At 38.4% G+C, this 15488-nt stretch overlaps 1 protein-coding gene across 1 annotated transcript in view; it reads left to right on the plus strand.

The window, feature by feature from the left end:
* The window catches only part of LOC109621475 (protein commissureless 2 homolog), a 96649-nt gene that overhangs the window by 38608 nt on the left and 42553 nt on the right, over positions 1–15488 (plus strand). The window lies entirely within an intron of this gene.

The raw sequence follows: 15488 nt of genomic DNA on the forward strand, positions 1-15488 counted from the left end.
CGTGTCGTCGTTGCCAGCCCATTTTTATGACACATATGTGCGAAATTAGTCATAACCCTCCCTGTTGTCAGTGAGCACTTGCTGTGACAGCAAGCAAATCCTGCAAGTTTACCCAAGTGAACAAATCCTTTTCGGATTAGATGATTCGCTGTTTGCACTAAAAGTGAACAAACTGTTGTCGTCGTCCACTAGTCGACCACGTTGAGCAGCTTGAAATAATACGACGGGAAGGCGGTAAACTTGAAGGCAAACGGGAAAAGGTTTTCGCGCCCGCGACGCGTTTGCTCTCTCGGTTCGGTAGTTAGTTACGTTCGAAACCGCACATGTGCGAACGTTTCCTTAATTTGCATGAAATGCGTTGCTTTGCAATGTGCTGCTGCTGCTACCGAGAAGCTTGTGGAAACCACAAACTACAGTTTGGATATGAGATGCAGGAAAAGAAAAAATAATACAATCGATGATTGCCATCGGTCAGAGGTAGAACATTGCTTCCTTGCAGTTGCGTTGCAGTGACAGAAGCAGGAGCTATATTATTGAGTGAATGAATTATCGTAAGGAAGGAGGAAAGTGTTGTAGATCGATTGCATGGTTTGAATTCCTGGCACTTGATGCTTGCTTGGCATCTTTAGTTTTGTTAACACATATGCTCATACCTAATTGTATCAATTCAGTGTTGCCATTTTTTAAGTGTTTCAATGACTTTTGACATAATGGTTTTCTGTTTAAGACATATAGGGAGACTGCAGACTGATCGATCTGTTCCAATGAATGTGCGTCCAATTTCATCCTGTACAAAAACATCGAAAAAGGGCACTGTAGGTTTCTGTTGACCCTTCATGCAGGAAGCTGAAAAGCACAGAGATAAGGCCAGAAGCTTTTTGCTCAGGAGACGGAGACATTCGAGTGGCTTTTTATGTTGAAGGAGGAAACAGCTACCGTCTAGTGAATGGCAAGCCGTGGTTTCGATTTCCACTGAAGAACTTAAATTATTTCAACGAACATATGAATGTACAGGGGATGGCCAAAAAATCTCAAATTTTTACTGTTTGTCAACCTGTTATATGTGCATCATTGGTACAAATTTGGACTCGATTGATAAATATTTCGCAAAGTTAGAACCGTTTGGGTAAAACACTATTTTTTAGACAACTCATTTTTGAACTGTCATATCTCGGAAACCAGTGAACCGAATTGAATGAAATTTTGAACGTACACTATTGGTGTATTTAGGATTTTTTCCAAGGGGGTGCCAGTTTCAGTGGCTTCCAGGTTATTTTTCTTTTTTTTTTGTAAAAAGAAATACCGATCCACCCTCAATTTCTCAGTACAATGATATACTGAGTCGCGGGACAGATTTAAGCGCGCTGTACAGGTACTCTTCGATATAACGTACAAAAAAGTTTTCTCTTTGTACGTTATATCGAAGTGTACGTTATATCGAAGCAGAGAAAAATTTAATATTTTTTATGCTAGTATTCTTGGAGAATTCCGTTCGAAATTCTTGGAGAATTCCGTTCGGAATTCTTGGAGAATTCCGTTCGGAATTCTTGGAGAATTCCGTTCGGAATTCTTGGAGAATTCCGTTCGGAATTCTTGGAGAATTCCGTTCGTAATTGTTGGAGAATTCCGTTCGGAATTGTTGGAGAATTTTGTTCGGAATCCTTGGAGAATTCCGTTCGGAATTCTTGTAAATGTTCGTGGAAATTTTTATATTTTCATCAGGAATTCCTCTGGTAGTTCTTATATGAATTATTTTGGCAACTACTTTGAAAGCTCTAAGGTAATTTTAATAGATTTTTTTCCGGAAATTTCTTTGGAAATTTGTCAGGAAATTTTTCGTTGAGAATTTCTGATTTTCCAGTTCAGCAATTTTCGTAAGCAATAAATTACAAAAGTAATCACGATAAAATTGCCTGAGAAATTTTCAAAATAACTAAAAAAGAAATTGCTTAGATAATTACGGAGGTATTGCCATTGAAATTTAGAAAAAAAAATCCAAAAAATTGTTGATTGCATTCTCAAGAAACGTAACGAGCTGAATATCAGTTTCTTAAACTGAACTTGCTTAAGAGTGGTTTGTTCCTCTCCTACAAAGCTAAAGTATTTGTTGGGTTGAATGAAACTACCGTAGGAATTTTCAAAAAAAAAAAAAAACGACCATGCCGAAAAAACCCTCAAAGAAATGGCCTTAGGTTTAGCAAATAAGGAGCCGTGTGTTCTTGAATCCCACACATTCATCTCTCATTTTGTCAATTAGCAACATGCTGTGCCTTCTAATTAATTATAAGTTTTTCCCGTACATTTCTATAGGATTTCACTAGAGATTTCTCTAGTAACCCCCTAGGATTTCTCTGGAAATTCCAACTATTTCCGAAACACGTTTAGGGATTTCTATTGGGATTCCTTCAGCTAGAATTCCTTGAAGAAGGCCAAGAGGAGTTCCAGGTGTAATACCATGATTAATTTCTAGAGTAATCCATGAACTCCTGGATGAATCTTTTGAGAAATCCCTGGAAGAGTCAAAGGCATTTCTGGAAGTATCCTAGGAAAACTGGCTAGAAGAATCCCGGCAAGAATTTCAGAAGAAATCTCTAGAGGGATTCCTGCAGGTATCACAACAAGAATTTTTGGAGGAGACCTCGGAGGCATTCCTGAAACATTAGAAGTAGCAGGAATCGCTTATGGAATCCTAGGAGGAGTTCCTGGATGAAAGTCAAGAGGAGCTCCTGGAGAAGTCCAACAAGAAATATTTGGAGAAATCCCAGATTTTTTTTTTAGGATTTCCAGGAGGACACACCGAAGGTACTTCTGCAAGACTACTAGGAAGATTGTCTTGAATAATCCCAGCAAGTTTTTGAAGGAATTTCTGGCGAAATTCTTAGAAGAATCCGTAGAAGAATTCTGGGAGGTATTGCGGTAAGAATGGAATGGAAGAACCACAGCAAGAATAGCTTGAGAAATTCAGCTGAAATTCCTGGATGACGGCCAAGAGGAGTTCCTGTAGGAATCCCATGGGAAATAATTCTTAGAAGGATTCTGGGATGTATCACTGTAGAAACCTCAGCTGAAATCCTAGAAGGAATTGCTGGAGAAAACTGTACAGGAATTTCTAGAGAAACCCCATCAGGTATGCCGGGGGGAATTCAAAAGAAATCCTTGGAATACCTAGAGAAGTCCCTGCAAGAACCGGTAGAGGTATTCTGGAAGAATCTATAGAGAAGGCCCTGAAAGAATCGCAGGAGGATTTTCTGAAAGAATCTCAGGAAGAATTCCAGCCATAATGCTAGGATAAATTCGTATAGGAATTACTACGAAGAATTTCTGAAGGAATTGATGGCAGAATCATAGGAGAAGTTGTTTGAGGTATTCTTGGAAGAAGGCCAAAAAGAGTTTCTGCAGCAATTCCATGAGCATTTTCTGGAGAAATCTTTGGATAAAATCTCTGGAGGAATTCCTGGATGAGTCCTTGGAGAAATCCCTGGTGGAGCAACCAAAGAAATTTCTGCGAGAATTCCAGGAAGATTGCCTGGAAATGTCTCAGCAAAAAAGCCAGGATAAAGCTCTAGGACAGGCCTGCCCAACCTTTTTCGGCCGCGGGCCACTGGTGAAACTGCATACCAGTCGACGGGCCAGAAATAAAAATTCGTTATATTCGTTAAATATAATGTATTATTATTTTTTTATCTTTTCTGAGCATGGCTAGATAATAGAAAAGAACTTTTTTGCAGTTTAATGTTTCTAATGAAATTTGAAAGTTTTTTTGATTTCTTGCAGAATATTGGAGCTTGCAAAGAATTTAGGAAGTTTCAATAACATGTTTCAATGTAGTACCAGACAGAGCTATTGAATGGCACAAAAAATCTCTGAAAGCTTCAAAAATTGTGATAAAATTTTTCATGTTTTTCCTAAATTAAGTTTATGATGTAATCTTTCTATTTTGTTTTACAATCTTATCAAGCGAATTTTCACATTACATATTATTTTAATGTTAAGAATCTTTTTCTTCAATTCTGTAGGACACTCAAACCAAATGCTTGCATATTTTTAAATCTTTAAAAAATTTACAAAATATACTGTAAAAAGTCATTTTATTTTTTAGAATTATTAAAATACATTTCCATTAAAAAAGAAAAATATTCAGTATAATAATATCTCGGGCTAAATTCTATCATTTTTGTCCAATCGTGCCGCGGACCGCACAAAATGTCCTCGCGGGCCGGATCCGGCCCGCGGGCCGTATGTTGGGCGGCCCTGTCCTAGCTGCTTCCAACTAGTGGAACAGCATAACTTAGTAATCAAAGGAAAACACTTTGGTCCTTATTACATTTTACACCTTGTTGATAGTGATAGGTCTCGGTTTTAGGTGTGGCCGAGATAGACCTTGAAACAGGGACAAATGGATTAGTATTATAATCTTTTATACGATGTTCATTAGTTTGAAACAACAACAAGGATTCCGATGCATGGTCAATATCGGTATCATTTCTTGACTTTATCGTTAGGGGATCCGACTTTGACTGAAAAAGGAGCGTGTTCAAAGCGGAACCTATCAATCAGAATCCTTCTCTGCGATCAAGTTGAAAATGACTACTGTAATAAAATCGAATACTTTATAACTTCTCAATGGTGATAAAGTAATACGACATGCACTATACAAATGACACGGAATATACCACAATAGATCAAATATTGGTCGCAGTGGTTTATGTTCCGAACAGAGAGAAAAAAATGGAGAAGTCTATTGATTGTTCTTACTAATATGGGAGCATCCATTAAGTACGTCACGCTAAAGTCGGGAATTTTCGAACCCCCCTCCCCCATTTGTACGGGTTTTTTTCTATACTTAATACATTGCTTGTCACACTTTCACAAACCCCCCCTCCCCCATAGGACCGTGACGTACTTAATGGATGGCCCCTATCCAAAACGCCAAAACGTACAATAGTTATACAAATAATTCCGGGTGTGCTTAAGTTTTGTTCAAATGTGCCATTAATAAATATTGGTATTATTATGTTAAGTTTTAAATTTTAGGTGACTGTCAAGGAAAAATTCTAGGGGGTGCCAAATTTGTTCTAGGGGGTACCAGGCACCCCTGGAACTCCCCCTAGCTACGCCTAACACTATGTAAATGCTTCACAAACTATTAAAACACAGGCACTTTTTAAACGTTGAAAAAAGTTATTATGGGTTGACATTTTTTGGATTTTTTTGGAAAAATTTATATTTTTTTAAGGTACACCGGCGCAAGTTGAAACAGGTGGGGCAAGATGAAACACGAAGTTTAGAAATAGATTTCAATACAATTTGGTAATTTATCCTTCGTTGAAAGATTGTTTGAATCAAAAACTGTGCGTTATGGCGATCAAACTGTTTATCATCATTAGAAAACATCATGTTAACTCGCTGTTTCAACTTGCCCCGGTGTACCTCACATCAATGTCAATAAATTTTAGTGCTGATATCCAAAGATTTTCCACTTCTGTTCTCAAGTTATCTCTGATCAGATATATCAGAGCCTGTTTAGATTGAAGGAAGAACACATTTAGTAATTTTTGTGTGGCATTGTAAATTTGACTTATTTTCCTCTATATGGGTAAAAATTTCAACCCGGTATAACGTTTTTCGCCGTGAGAAAATTTTACATTTTATAATGTTGTATTAAGTATCAATATATTGTTGATAAACGTTAAAAAAATCCAATGCCAATGATGCACATATAATAGGTTGACAAACAGTCAAAATTTGAGATTTTTTGATGCACTTTATGAAAGGTTATAGCAAATTTAACTTTTTTTGTGAGAGAAAAAAAAGTTGCCTATCCCAAACAGTTTGGCCATCCCCTGCACCTTCTTATGTATGTAAAGAAGAGGGAGAAATTACATAGAAAGATACAAAGTAGAAGGAAAGGGACGGGCCAGGGATTGAACCCAATACCTTCTGCATACGAATCAAAAGCGGTAACCACTAGACCAACCAATCCCGTCTGATATACAGAACAGTCCTAAATAACTCAATAAAGAGAAGTCATCGGTAATACTAAGCACAAACAATCACGGAATTATCTCTGTTTTTAAAAAGTATACAGTAAGAAAGATGGAAGAAATCAGACAAAAATCGTCCGTTACATTGAAACGAGCTTTTCAGGAGTTCATCGTGGATATCCTTACTATCAAAAATCGTACAAGGGTTCAATAATGAATCTATAAGAGTTTTGCTTAAACTCTTCGAAGTGATCGGTGTAGTATTCCAGAAGTTTCGTGTTAGTCCTGGAAAGGAATTCATAAAAGTTCTTGCAAGCAATTATATGTTACTGAATATAAGCTACATAGATAAAAATAATGAGATTTACACGTCATGTAAACTTAATTTATGTCATGTAAACATAGTGTTATGACGGTTTACATCAAACCCTGCACAAGGGAGGGAAGTTAACATGATATTTCATGACTTTTACATGATATGTCGTGTAAACTTTTGCGATATCCCACGCTCCAATTATATGCATCATATGTCACAGAAGTTCACATTCTTTTTTCGTTCTGTGTAAATATTCTTCAAAGAACTCTACTTCAGATTTCCTTATGAGTTGATCCGGAAACCTGGACGGAATCTGCCAAAGATTTCTTCAGTAATAGAATTTGCAATGGGAATCTCCGTAAATAATCCAATAATTTTGAGAACAACATCAACAAGTTACTGCAAACCCTTCTGAAATTAATGCATACTTTCACCGCAGTTCCTTCTTTGAAATATTTCTATAACTTTCAATTTGGGAAAAATTTCACAGTGATTTGCACAGGATCTTATTGTGGTAAAAAAGTACTTCAACGGCGAGAACATGCACCTGGAAATCCCGCAGAAAAAAAAACAACAAAGTTGTTTGATAAACTATATATTTCATTCTTTGCAAAGCAGATTTTGGCAGATAATGTCAGAACATGATTTCCGGCGAAATAAATCAAACGAATAGGTGTAATTTGGATAGATCAAAATCAAGAGATCGGATCGGATCACAAACGTTTGTGACCATTCAACATTGCACTCGAAGAAGCGATTAGGAGGTCTGGCGTGCAGAAGATTGGCAAATAGCACTAGGCACTATCATCACATGATCGTACATGCTCCTCGACATGATATTGATTTTATCGACATTGATCGCATGATAGTAGAGGCGGCTCAAGAAAGGAATAAAGGATGTGTGAATTGTAGAGACGAATATTGTAAAACGTATACAATGCGACAAAACTTCAGTGTACTGGTCAGTGATCATATATCCAAGAACACAGTTTAAAATGCTCCGAAATTGAAGTACCTACTTATAGAGCTGTGTCTATACATGATCCAAGCTGAGGGTGACGGATTCGATTCCCGGTTGGTTCAGAAACTTTCCGTGAAGAAAATTACTATGACTTCCTTGGCCATAGAGTATCCTCGTGCCTATGTGACATACACATTAGAGTGGGTTAACGTTGTATGGAGAAACTTTAAATTTGTTCGTATCAACCCGGAACAAAGCTTTTTTAATTCCTTTTAGCGTCCAAAACAACTGTGCAAAATTTGGAAGAGATTGGTTGCGTCCCCGTGTTCCGCATTGCGATTGAAATTTATATGGAAGTTAATAAGGGAAAACGTACTTTTTTGCATTTTACTCATAAGTTGAATTATTTTGTCTAATACCATGTAACTAACGACGTTAAAGTGTAGCCTAGGATATGCCGAAAAACTTTACCGAAAGCCGCAGAGTGATTTGACGCTTGTAAAAAAGGTAATTCGCCTGGTAACTTAGGCCGAAAATTGATATTTTATTATTGATGTTATTTCTTCATATGTTAAATGTTGAGCACCACTGGGCAATCTGTACGTTATAACTTTTTTCACATGTTTCGGATTACTGTGCGGTCTTCGGCAAAGTTTTTCGGCATACCCTAGGCTAAACTTCAAATATTTCAATTTATGAGAAAAATGCAAAAAAGCACGTTTTCCCATACAAATTTCAACGTAATTCGGAATACGGGGAAGCAACCAATCTCTCCCAAATTTTGCACAGCTGCTGGACGCTAAAATGAATCGAAAAAGCTTTGTTCCGAAAAATCGACTTTGTTGACCCAGTCTAATACACTAGACCTGTGCGCCGATTATATTTTGCTCGGCGGCGGCGTGAGGGCCATTTTGACCATAATTTCAACATTGGCAAAGCGAAGAAGTTGTTATTACGTTCTAGTATTTGTAGTCCGAGTCTGAGTCTTAAACTAAAGTTATTTTTATTGCACTCCTGTAGAGTTTTGTTTTTTTTGTTATGTTTTCTCAGAATCTTCAGTAGCTATCAAACTTGATAATAAAGTCACGCTGTTTACACTAAGGAATCCCCGAATGATTTCAGGGAGGAATATCAGTAGGAATTCTAGGAAGAGCCTGAAAGAAACTCCTGAAGAAATCCATGGACTAATCTCTGCAAGAACTGCTGTATGAAACCATAGAGAAACTTCTGCTGGAATCTCTGGCGGTTCAAGAATCTCTTTTAGAGATCTCAGCAGAAAATTCTGAAGAAATCCCTGATTGCAACTTTCGAGGAAATTCAGAAGGAAATCCAGGACGAATCTTGCCAAGAAATTCCGGGAGGACTCTCCAAATGAATTCAAGCAGGAATCCCAAGGAAAATACAGCATGAATTTCCAAAGGAGTTCCAGGAGGAATCCCCGACAGAATTCTAGCGTGAATTTCAAAAGAATTTCGAGAAGGAATTACCAAAGATTTTTAAGGAGGAATCAACGTAACACATAAAGAAGGAAATTCTCAAGAAATTCCAGCAGAAATCTCTGAGAGAATACTGAGAGAAATTTCCGAAAGAATTCCATGAGGAATCCTCGAAGGGATTTCAGGAGGAATCTCATAAGATATTCCAGCAGGAAACTCCGAAAGAATTCTAGGAAGAATCCCCACAGGAATGCTAAGACGAATCCCCGAAGGAATTCTAGGAGGAATCTCCGAAGAAATTCAAAGAGAAATCACCATAGGAATTTCAAGATGGAATCCCGCAGGAAATCCAGAAGGAATCACCGACAAAATATCAGGAAAAATCTCCGAAGGAATTTCAGGAAGAATCCTTAAAGGAAGAACTCCTCAAAAGAAACCCCCGAAGGAATTCTAAAAGGAATCTCCGAAATTACTCTAGGGGGAATCTCCGCAGGAATTCCAAGAGAAATCCCCAACAGAATTCCAGGAGAAATTCTCGAAAGAAATCTAGGAAGAATCACCGGAGGAGGAACCCCCGAATGAATTTTAGGATGAATCCGCGAGAGAAGTCTAAAAAGAATCGCCGAAGAAGTTACAGGAGAAATCCCTGCAGAAATCCCAGAGGTGACCTTCGAAAGAGTTCCGGGAGAAATCTACGAAGGAATTATAAGCGGATTCCTCAAAGAGGAATCCCCGAAAGAATTCTAAGACGAATCTCACAAAGGAAGTGGAGGAGGAATCTCCAAATAAATTTAAGACGGAATCCTCGAAGGAACTCTAGGAAGAACCTTGGAATACCAGGAGAAATTCCCAAAGGTATTCTAGGAGAAATAACCGAAGAAATTCAAGAAGGAAATCCCGAAGGAATTGTAGGAGGAGCGATTCCATGAGGATTTTTTGAAAAGACGAAAGGAAATCTCCAAAGGAAATCTATGAGGAATCGCCAAAGGAATTCCAGAAGAAACCCCCGAAGGAAATTCAAGAGGAATCCCCGAAAAAATCCCAGGAGGATTTGATGAAGCAAGTCCAGGAGGAATCCCCAAAGAATTTCCAGATTTTTTTGAGGAGTTCGAGAAGAAATCCTCAAAGTATTTTTAGGAGGAACCATCGAAAATATCCAGGAGGAATCCTCGTAGGAATTCCAAGAGAAATCCTTGAAATAATTCCAGGAAGAGTTCCCGCTGCAATTGTAAGAGTAAACCCCGAAAGAATTCCACGAGAAATCTCCGAAAAAAAAACGAAGGGGAATTTCCGTAGAAATTTCAGGAGGAATCCCCGACGGAATATCAGTAGGAATCCCCAAATAAATTTCAGGAGAAATCCCCGAAGAAACTCTAGAAGGAATCCCCGAAGGAATTTAAGGAGGAATATTCGAATTAATTCCAGGAGGAATCCCCGAAGGAAGTCCAGGATAAATCCCTGAAGGAGGTCCAGTAGGAATATCCTACGGGATTCCAGGAAGAATTCCTGAAGATATTCCTGGAGAAATCCCCAAAGAAATGAAAGGAGAAATCTCTACAGGAATCCCAGGGGGAACCCTAGAAGGAATTCTGGAAGGAATCTCCGAAAAATTTCCAAGCAGAATACTCGAAGGATTTTCAAGAGGAATTCCCATAGGAAATCCAGGAAACATCTCCGAAGGAATTCTAGGAGAAATCACTGAAGCAATTCCAGAAGGAAATCCCAAAGGAACCATTCTCAACTGAACAGTTCCTCAGAAAGAACTAGTTGCAATTTCAATTTTTTATGGTGCAATTTTATTTTTCTATGGAGCAATATTCAATTTTCTATGGGTACAATTTTGATTTTTTATGGAGCATTTTCATTTTTCTATGGAGCATTTGTATTTTATTATAGATCATTTCAGTATTATTTATTGGTGCAAAAGTTCACTTTTAATGAGAAAATTTTATGTTTTACCGGTACATTTTTTCTAAAGTATGGAACGTTTTCAATAATTTATGGGTAACATTGCACATTTTCATGGAACATATGTTCATTCTTTATGGAGCGCTTTTTGATATTCTATGGAGCGTTTGCAATTTGTTATGGTTGCAATAACCTTTTGCCCCTTAGAACTAGTTCTTCGGAACCGTTCGCGAACGGTTCGCCCATCCCTAGACGGAATATTAGAAAGAATTCCCGAAAGAATTTCAGGAGGAATTCTCGATGGAAGTCTAGGAGGAAACCCCGCAAGAAAATCTAGGAAGAATCTCCAGAGGAATTCCAAGAGGAATTCCCAAAAAAATTCCAGGAGAAATCCTCGAATGAAGTCCAGGTGCAGCTCTGAAGGTAGTCTAGGAGAAATTCCCGAAGAAATTACAGAAGAAATTTTCAGCGGATCTTTCCGGGTAGGGGAAAGGATTTACAGGAGGTATTGTCTCGAGAATTCCAGAAGGAAATCCTTGAGGAATTCTTGTAGAAACTTCATGAAAGATCCCTCAAGAATATCCTGGAGATATGCCTGATTATAATCCTAAGGGAACATTACATTCATTAGAGTACAAAAAGTGCAGTGCTTCTGTACACCCTATAATTGAATAATCTTTAATAAAGTTGAATTGAATTGAATTGAATTATTGAAGGAACTCCTACAAGATTCCCTGAAGGAGCTCCTGTAGGAATTCCTGAATGAGCTTCTGAAGAAATCTCTGATGTAATTCCTGAAAGCATCCGTGAGTCTTCCTGAAAAGATCTCAATCTCAATCTACAATCTAAAAGAACCCCAGGAGCGATCCATGGAAGAACTTCTGAAAGAATTCCTAAAGGAACTTCTCAAACAATCCCCTAAGGATATCCTGAAGAAATCTTAGAAGGAACTCTTATATAGGAATCACTGAATAAACTTCTGGGGTAATCCGTGAGTTCTTCTGGTAATATCCTTGGATCTTCTTATAAGCACAGAGAACAGACATTTAAGCACGACAAAAATACGTCGAAATCGTGTGTAAAGGATTTAAGGGTCGATTTCTTCACCTCGGCTTAACCGGTAAGCCAGGCTTACCCATACAGTTAAACCTGGCTTAACGCTTAAGCCAGGGTGAAGAAATCGCCCCTAAGTGTACCTCAACGCTATTAACGGAGATTGCCCCACTTATAAAGTCGATTTGACCCCACGATGACAGTGTTCATCGTTAAAATACACTAGCCCACAAAACGACACGAGCGCTCAAACGCCAGAAACGGTGAGCACTGGAAACAAAAACGACAACACGACCGTGTTATTGATGGGCTGCTAGCGCCATGCAACGGGAGCATAACCACATACTCTGATATGACCGTTACAAAGTTTTACACAAGGCAGAAAGCAAAGATAGACGTCTGTTCTCTGTGGTATAAGATTCTCAGAAGGAACTTCTGTAATGATTTCAGAGAGAACTTGGGAGACCCTTTAGCGAACTCCTGGAGAGGTCACCGAAGGAACTTCTGGGGCAATCCTTGAAGAACTCCTGAAAGAATCTGTGCAAATTTTTCTTGAGGCATCCCGAAGTAATTCCAAGAGAAACCCCGAAGGAATTTCAGGAGGGATTCTTGAACAAATTCCAGGAATTTCTGATGGATCTCCTGGAGGAATCTCTAAGGAAACTCCTATACTAGATCCTAGAGAAACTCCTTTAGAAATTCCTTAACCCTCTAATACCCAAATTTTTGATTTTGATCTAAATATCATTTTTCGTCATCTAAAATCGATTTAAACATGTTTTGGAAGATGATTCTTTTTAGTTCTCGATTTCGTGAATTTCAGTTTTTGATTTTTCTTATTTTTTTTTTTGAACATCCCCACACTTTTATATTTTCCCTGGAAGCCAATTTGGGAAACGGATTTTTTGAGATGAAAACATTTTGAGATTTTATGATTATTGTTGAATTATTATTAATTTAAATTTTTTCACAGAAAATTTTATTTTCCGTGTAATTTTAAGGAAAATAGTTTTAGAGTGTATTCGATTCCCTTAAACTATTAAACAAGGATAGAATGATTTGGGAAAAATTTAAAACATGTTAATTGTAGCGATTCAATACAAAATAAACAATGACTTCTAAAAGGTGACTAAAACATCAATTTATCAATGATTTTTAAAAAATGTAAATACACTTTAAAATACACCAAAAACCGTTCTGAGATATACAGAATAGTCCCAAAAATCAGCCAAAAAAATAAAAAAATTTCATTTACCACGAAACAAAAATTACAAAAATGCTCAAACTATACCCCGTCTAAAGGCGGGATTGGGTATTAGAGGGTTAAGGAACTTCTGCAGGAATCCATGAAGGAACTCTCAGACTAATCTCTGAAGGACCTCCTATGAGAATCCCTGAAGGACCTTCTGGGAGAATCTCTGATGTATCTCTAGTAGGCATCCCTCAGTTTTCCTGAAATAATTTTTGAAGGTATTCCTGTCGAGATCTTCTTGAGATCTTCTGAAAAAAAAAATCATCCTGGAGGCATCCCTGAAGATCTTTCTGAAGGAATCCCAGGCTGATCTCCAGGAGGCATCACTAAATCCTTCTGGAAGATTATCTGAAGAAATTTCTGGAGAGATGAGAATGTGTGTTTTAAGAAATGAGAAATCAACTATTGTAATTAAACTATTATGATAGTGATCGTGAGATTTTATCTCAACTTTATATAAATTTAATTTTATTCATGCACTGATCACCGACCGGCGCGAAAAATGAAAATCGGCGGCGTGACAAACAGCGGTGTATGGCGCGCCGCCGATACCTCAGTCGGCGTCGGCGTGGGACAAAAAGTGTCGGCGGCGGCGCACAGGTCTAGTCTACGCAGCAGCTCCCTCACGACTTCGGTATGCGTGTGCGACCCCTACGCTATTCGGCAAACTTTTAGACAAAACCACAAGGCAAAAGTCGTCCATGCATCGTTTCTTGATTGCACGCTTCTAAGCTGAGAAAATAGCAAGTGAGTGTAACTCTTTGTGAGTGTTTTCATCCTTGCTCAACAGAAGATACCAACTACCGGCAATCAAAAGTTCCCAGCAACGAAGAATAATTTAGTTAACGTCAGATGCAGTCAACCCGCAAGAAACGTTTATGGGAAACTGAAACGAATCCGCTCGTTCCGAACTATACTAAAGGGAAAAGAGACACTTCACTGAGCGACGACACACATCTGTGCCCTTTTGCATCAAGAAGTAGATATCAGCGCACTTGTCACTGTACTGCAAGAAGTCCTACCAACTGTAACCAGAGCAGCAGCCAACAAGTCAAACGTCTGTTGAATGCTCCGCTCGCTCATCTCTTCTGTCGCTTGGAGATACGACGACAGACGGTGCTTCCTGATGGCTCCGGATTTTGCTACTTCTCCCTCTGAAGCAACTTCCCCGACCGGCGACGTCCGACAGACACATACATGACTCACACTTGAGGAGGACTAATAAAAATAAAATTATTGCTGTAAATACAAAAGACGATCCCTTCTCCCTGCAAGTCGTGGTTTGCTCCTCAGCCTCCGCCTACGATGGACCACATTTTCACGAAGGGGGTTTCCTCTCTGGATCTGAGGGGGAGAAAGAAGCGAAGGAGCTTCACGAGGAAAACATTCTATGATCCATGAAACTGGCTTTTCTTGCTGGCTACACAAGCTGCTTGCCTTGCGTTGTGGGTGATTGGTTTTTGGTGAAGGTGTGGGAAGTTTAATTTTCCTCCTAGATGCCCAAGGGAGAATATTCGGAAGAAGGGAATGACATCGCATTTATACCTTGCCGAAGGGGAACGACACTTGAGTTTAATTAGTGACTTTCGTTGAAGTTTTTGGGGAGAAGGTATGAGCGAGCGCATACGTACGCTAGATGGTTACTGATGAGGCGTTGAAAATCTGATGCTTAACTTCGATGGAGCGCAATGATAAATCAATGTGGTTTTGTCAATGATCATTAATGATGAGGCTGGATTTGTGTGTTCGTTCGTTGGAGAGTTCAGCATGAATGAAATCTAACGTGCGTATGTTAATGGAGGAAATGCATATATGGCTTTATTAGAATATGTCCCCTTTTCGGAAAACGTACATGCTCTAGCTTGATACCCCCATCAATCCCGAATGCCGCTTGATGCTCTAATTTAGATTGTTTTTTACGTGAAATTCGATCCACTACCAGCATGCTTGCTATGCTGTAATTTTATTGCTTCTGAATGCACATCATGTTGGAAGCGGAATCTAATTGACGCTTGTTTATTTAATGCTTTGCTTAAGTTAATAAATTTCGTTAATGTCTTTTTACGTCGCTCGGAGTCGGAACAACATGTAAGAGGCAATTATCATTTCACCAATTCAATCTTTCTAAACAAATATTCAAAGTAAATTTCTTACAAAACCATTTTTCTAACTTTAGAGAGCACAAATCTGTGATATCAATCGCCTTTCTGTGTCTAAATATTGAAAAAATTAATTGAAAAAAAAAAATGGCAATGTATGAAAACTAGCGTGGGTCATCGGAACCGATTTCTCAGATCAAAGCTTTTTTGGTTTCGTTTCGGGTCCTGAGTATCTGTGCAAAATTTGAGTACGATCGGTTGCGTCTACACTTTGCGCATTGCAATTGAAGTTTGTATGGAATCTTGTATGGGAAAACATTTTTTTTTTGCGTTTTCGTCATAAGTTGAAATAGTTTATCTGAAACTTTTTAACCGATGATGTAAAGTGGTAGCCTAGGATGTTCTGAAAAACTTTGTCGAAGACCACAAAGCGATCCGATGCTTGTAAAGTTATGCCGTTTTTCTTGTTTAACCTGGGT

The sequence above is a fragment of the Aedes albopictus genome, chromosome 3 (genome assembly GCF_035046485.1).
Source record: "Aedes albopictus strain Foshan chromosome 3, AalbF5, whole genome shotgun sequence".
Lineage (NCBI taxonomy): Eukaryota > Metazoa > Arthropoda > Insecta > Diptera > Culicidae > Aedes > Aedes albopictus.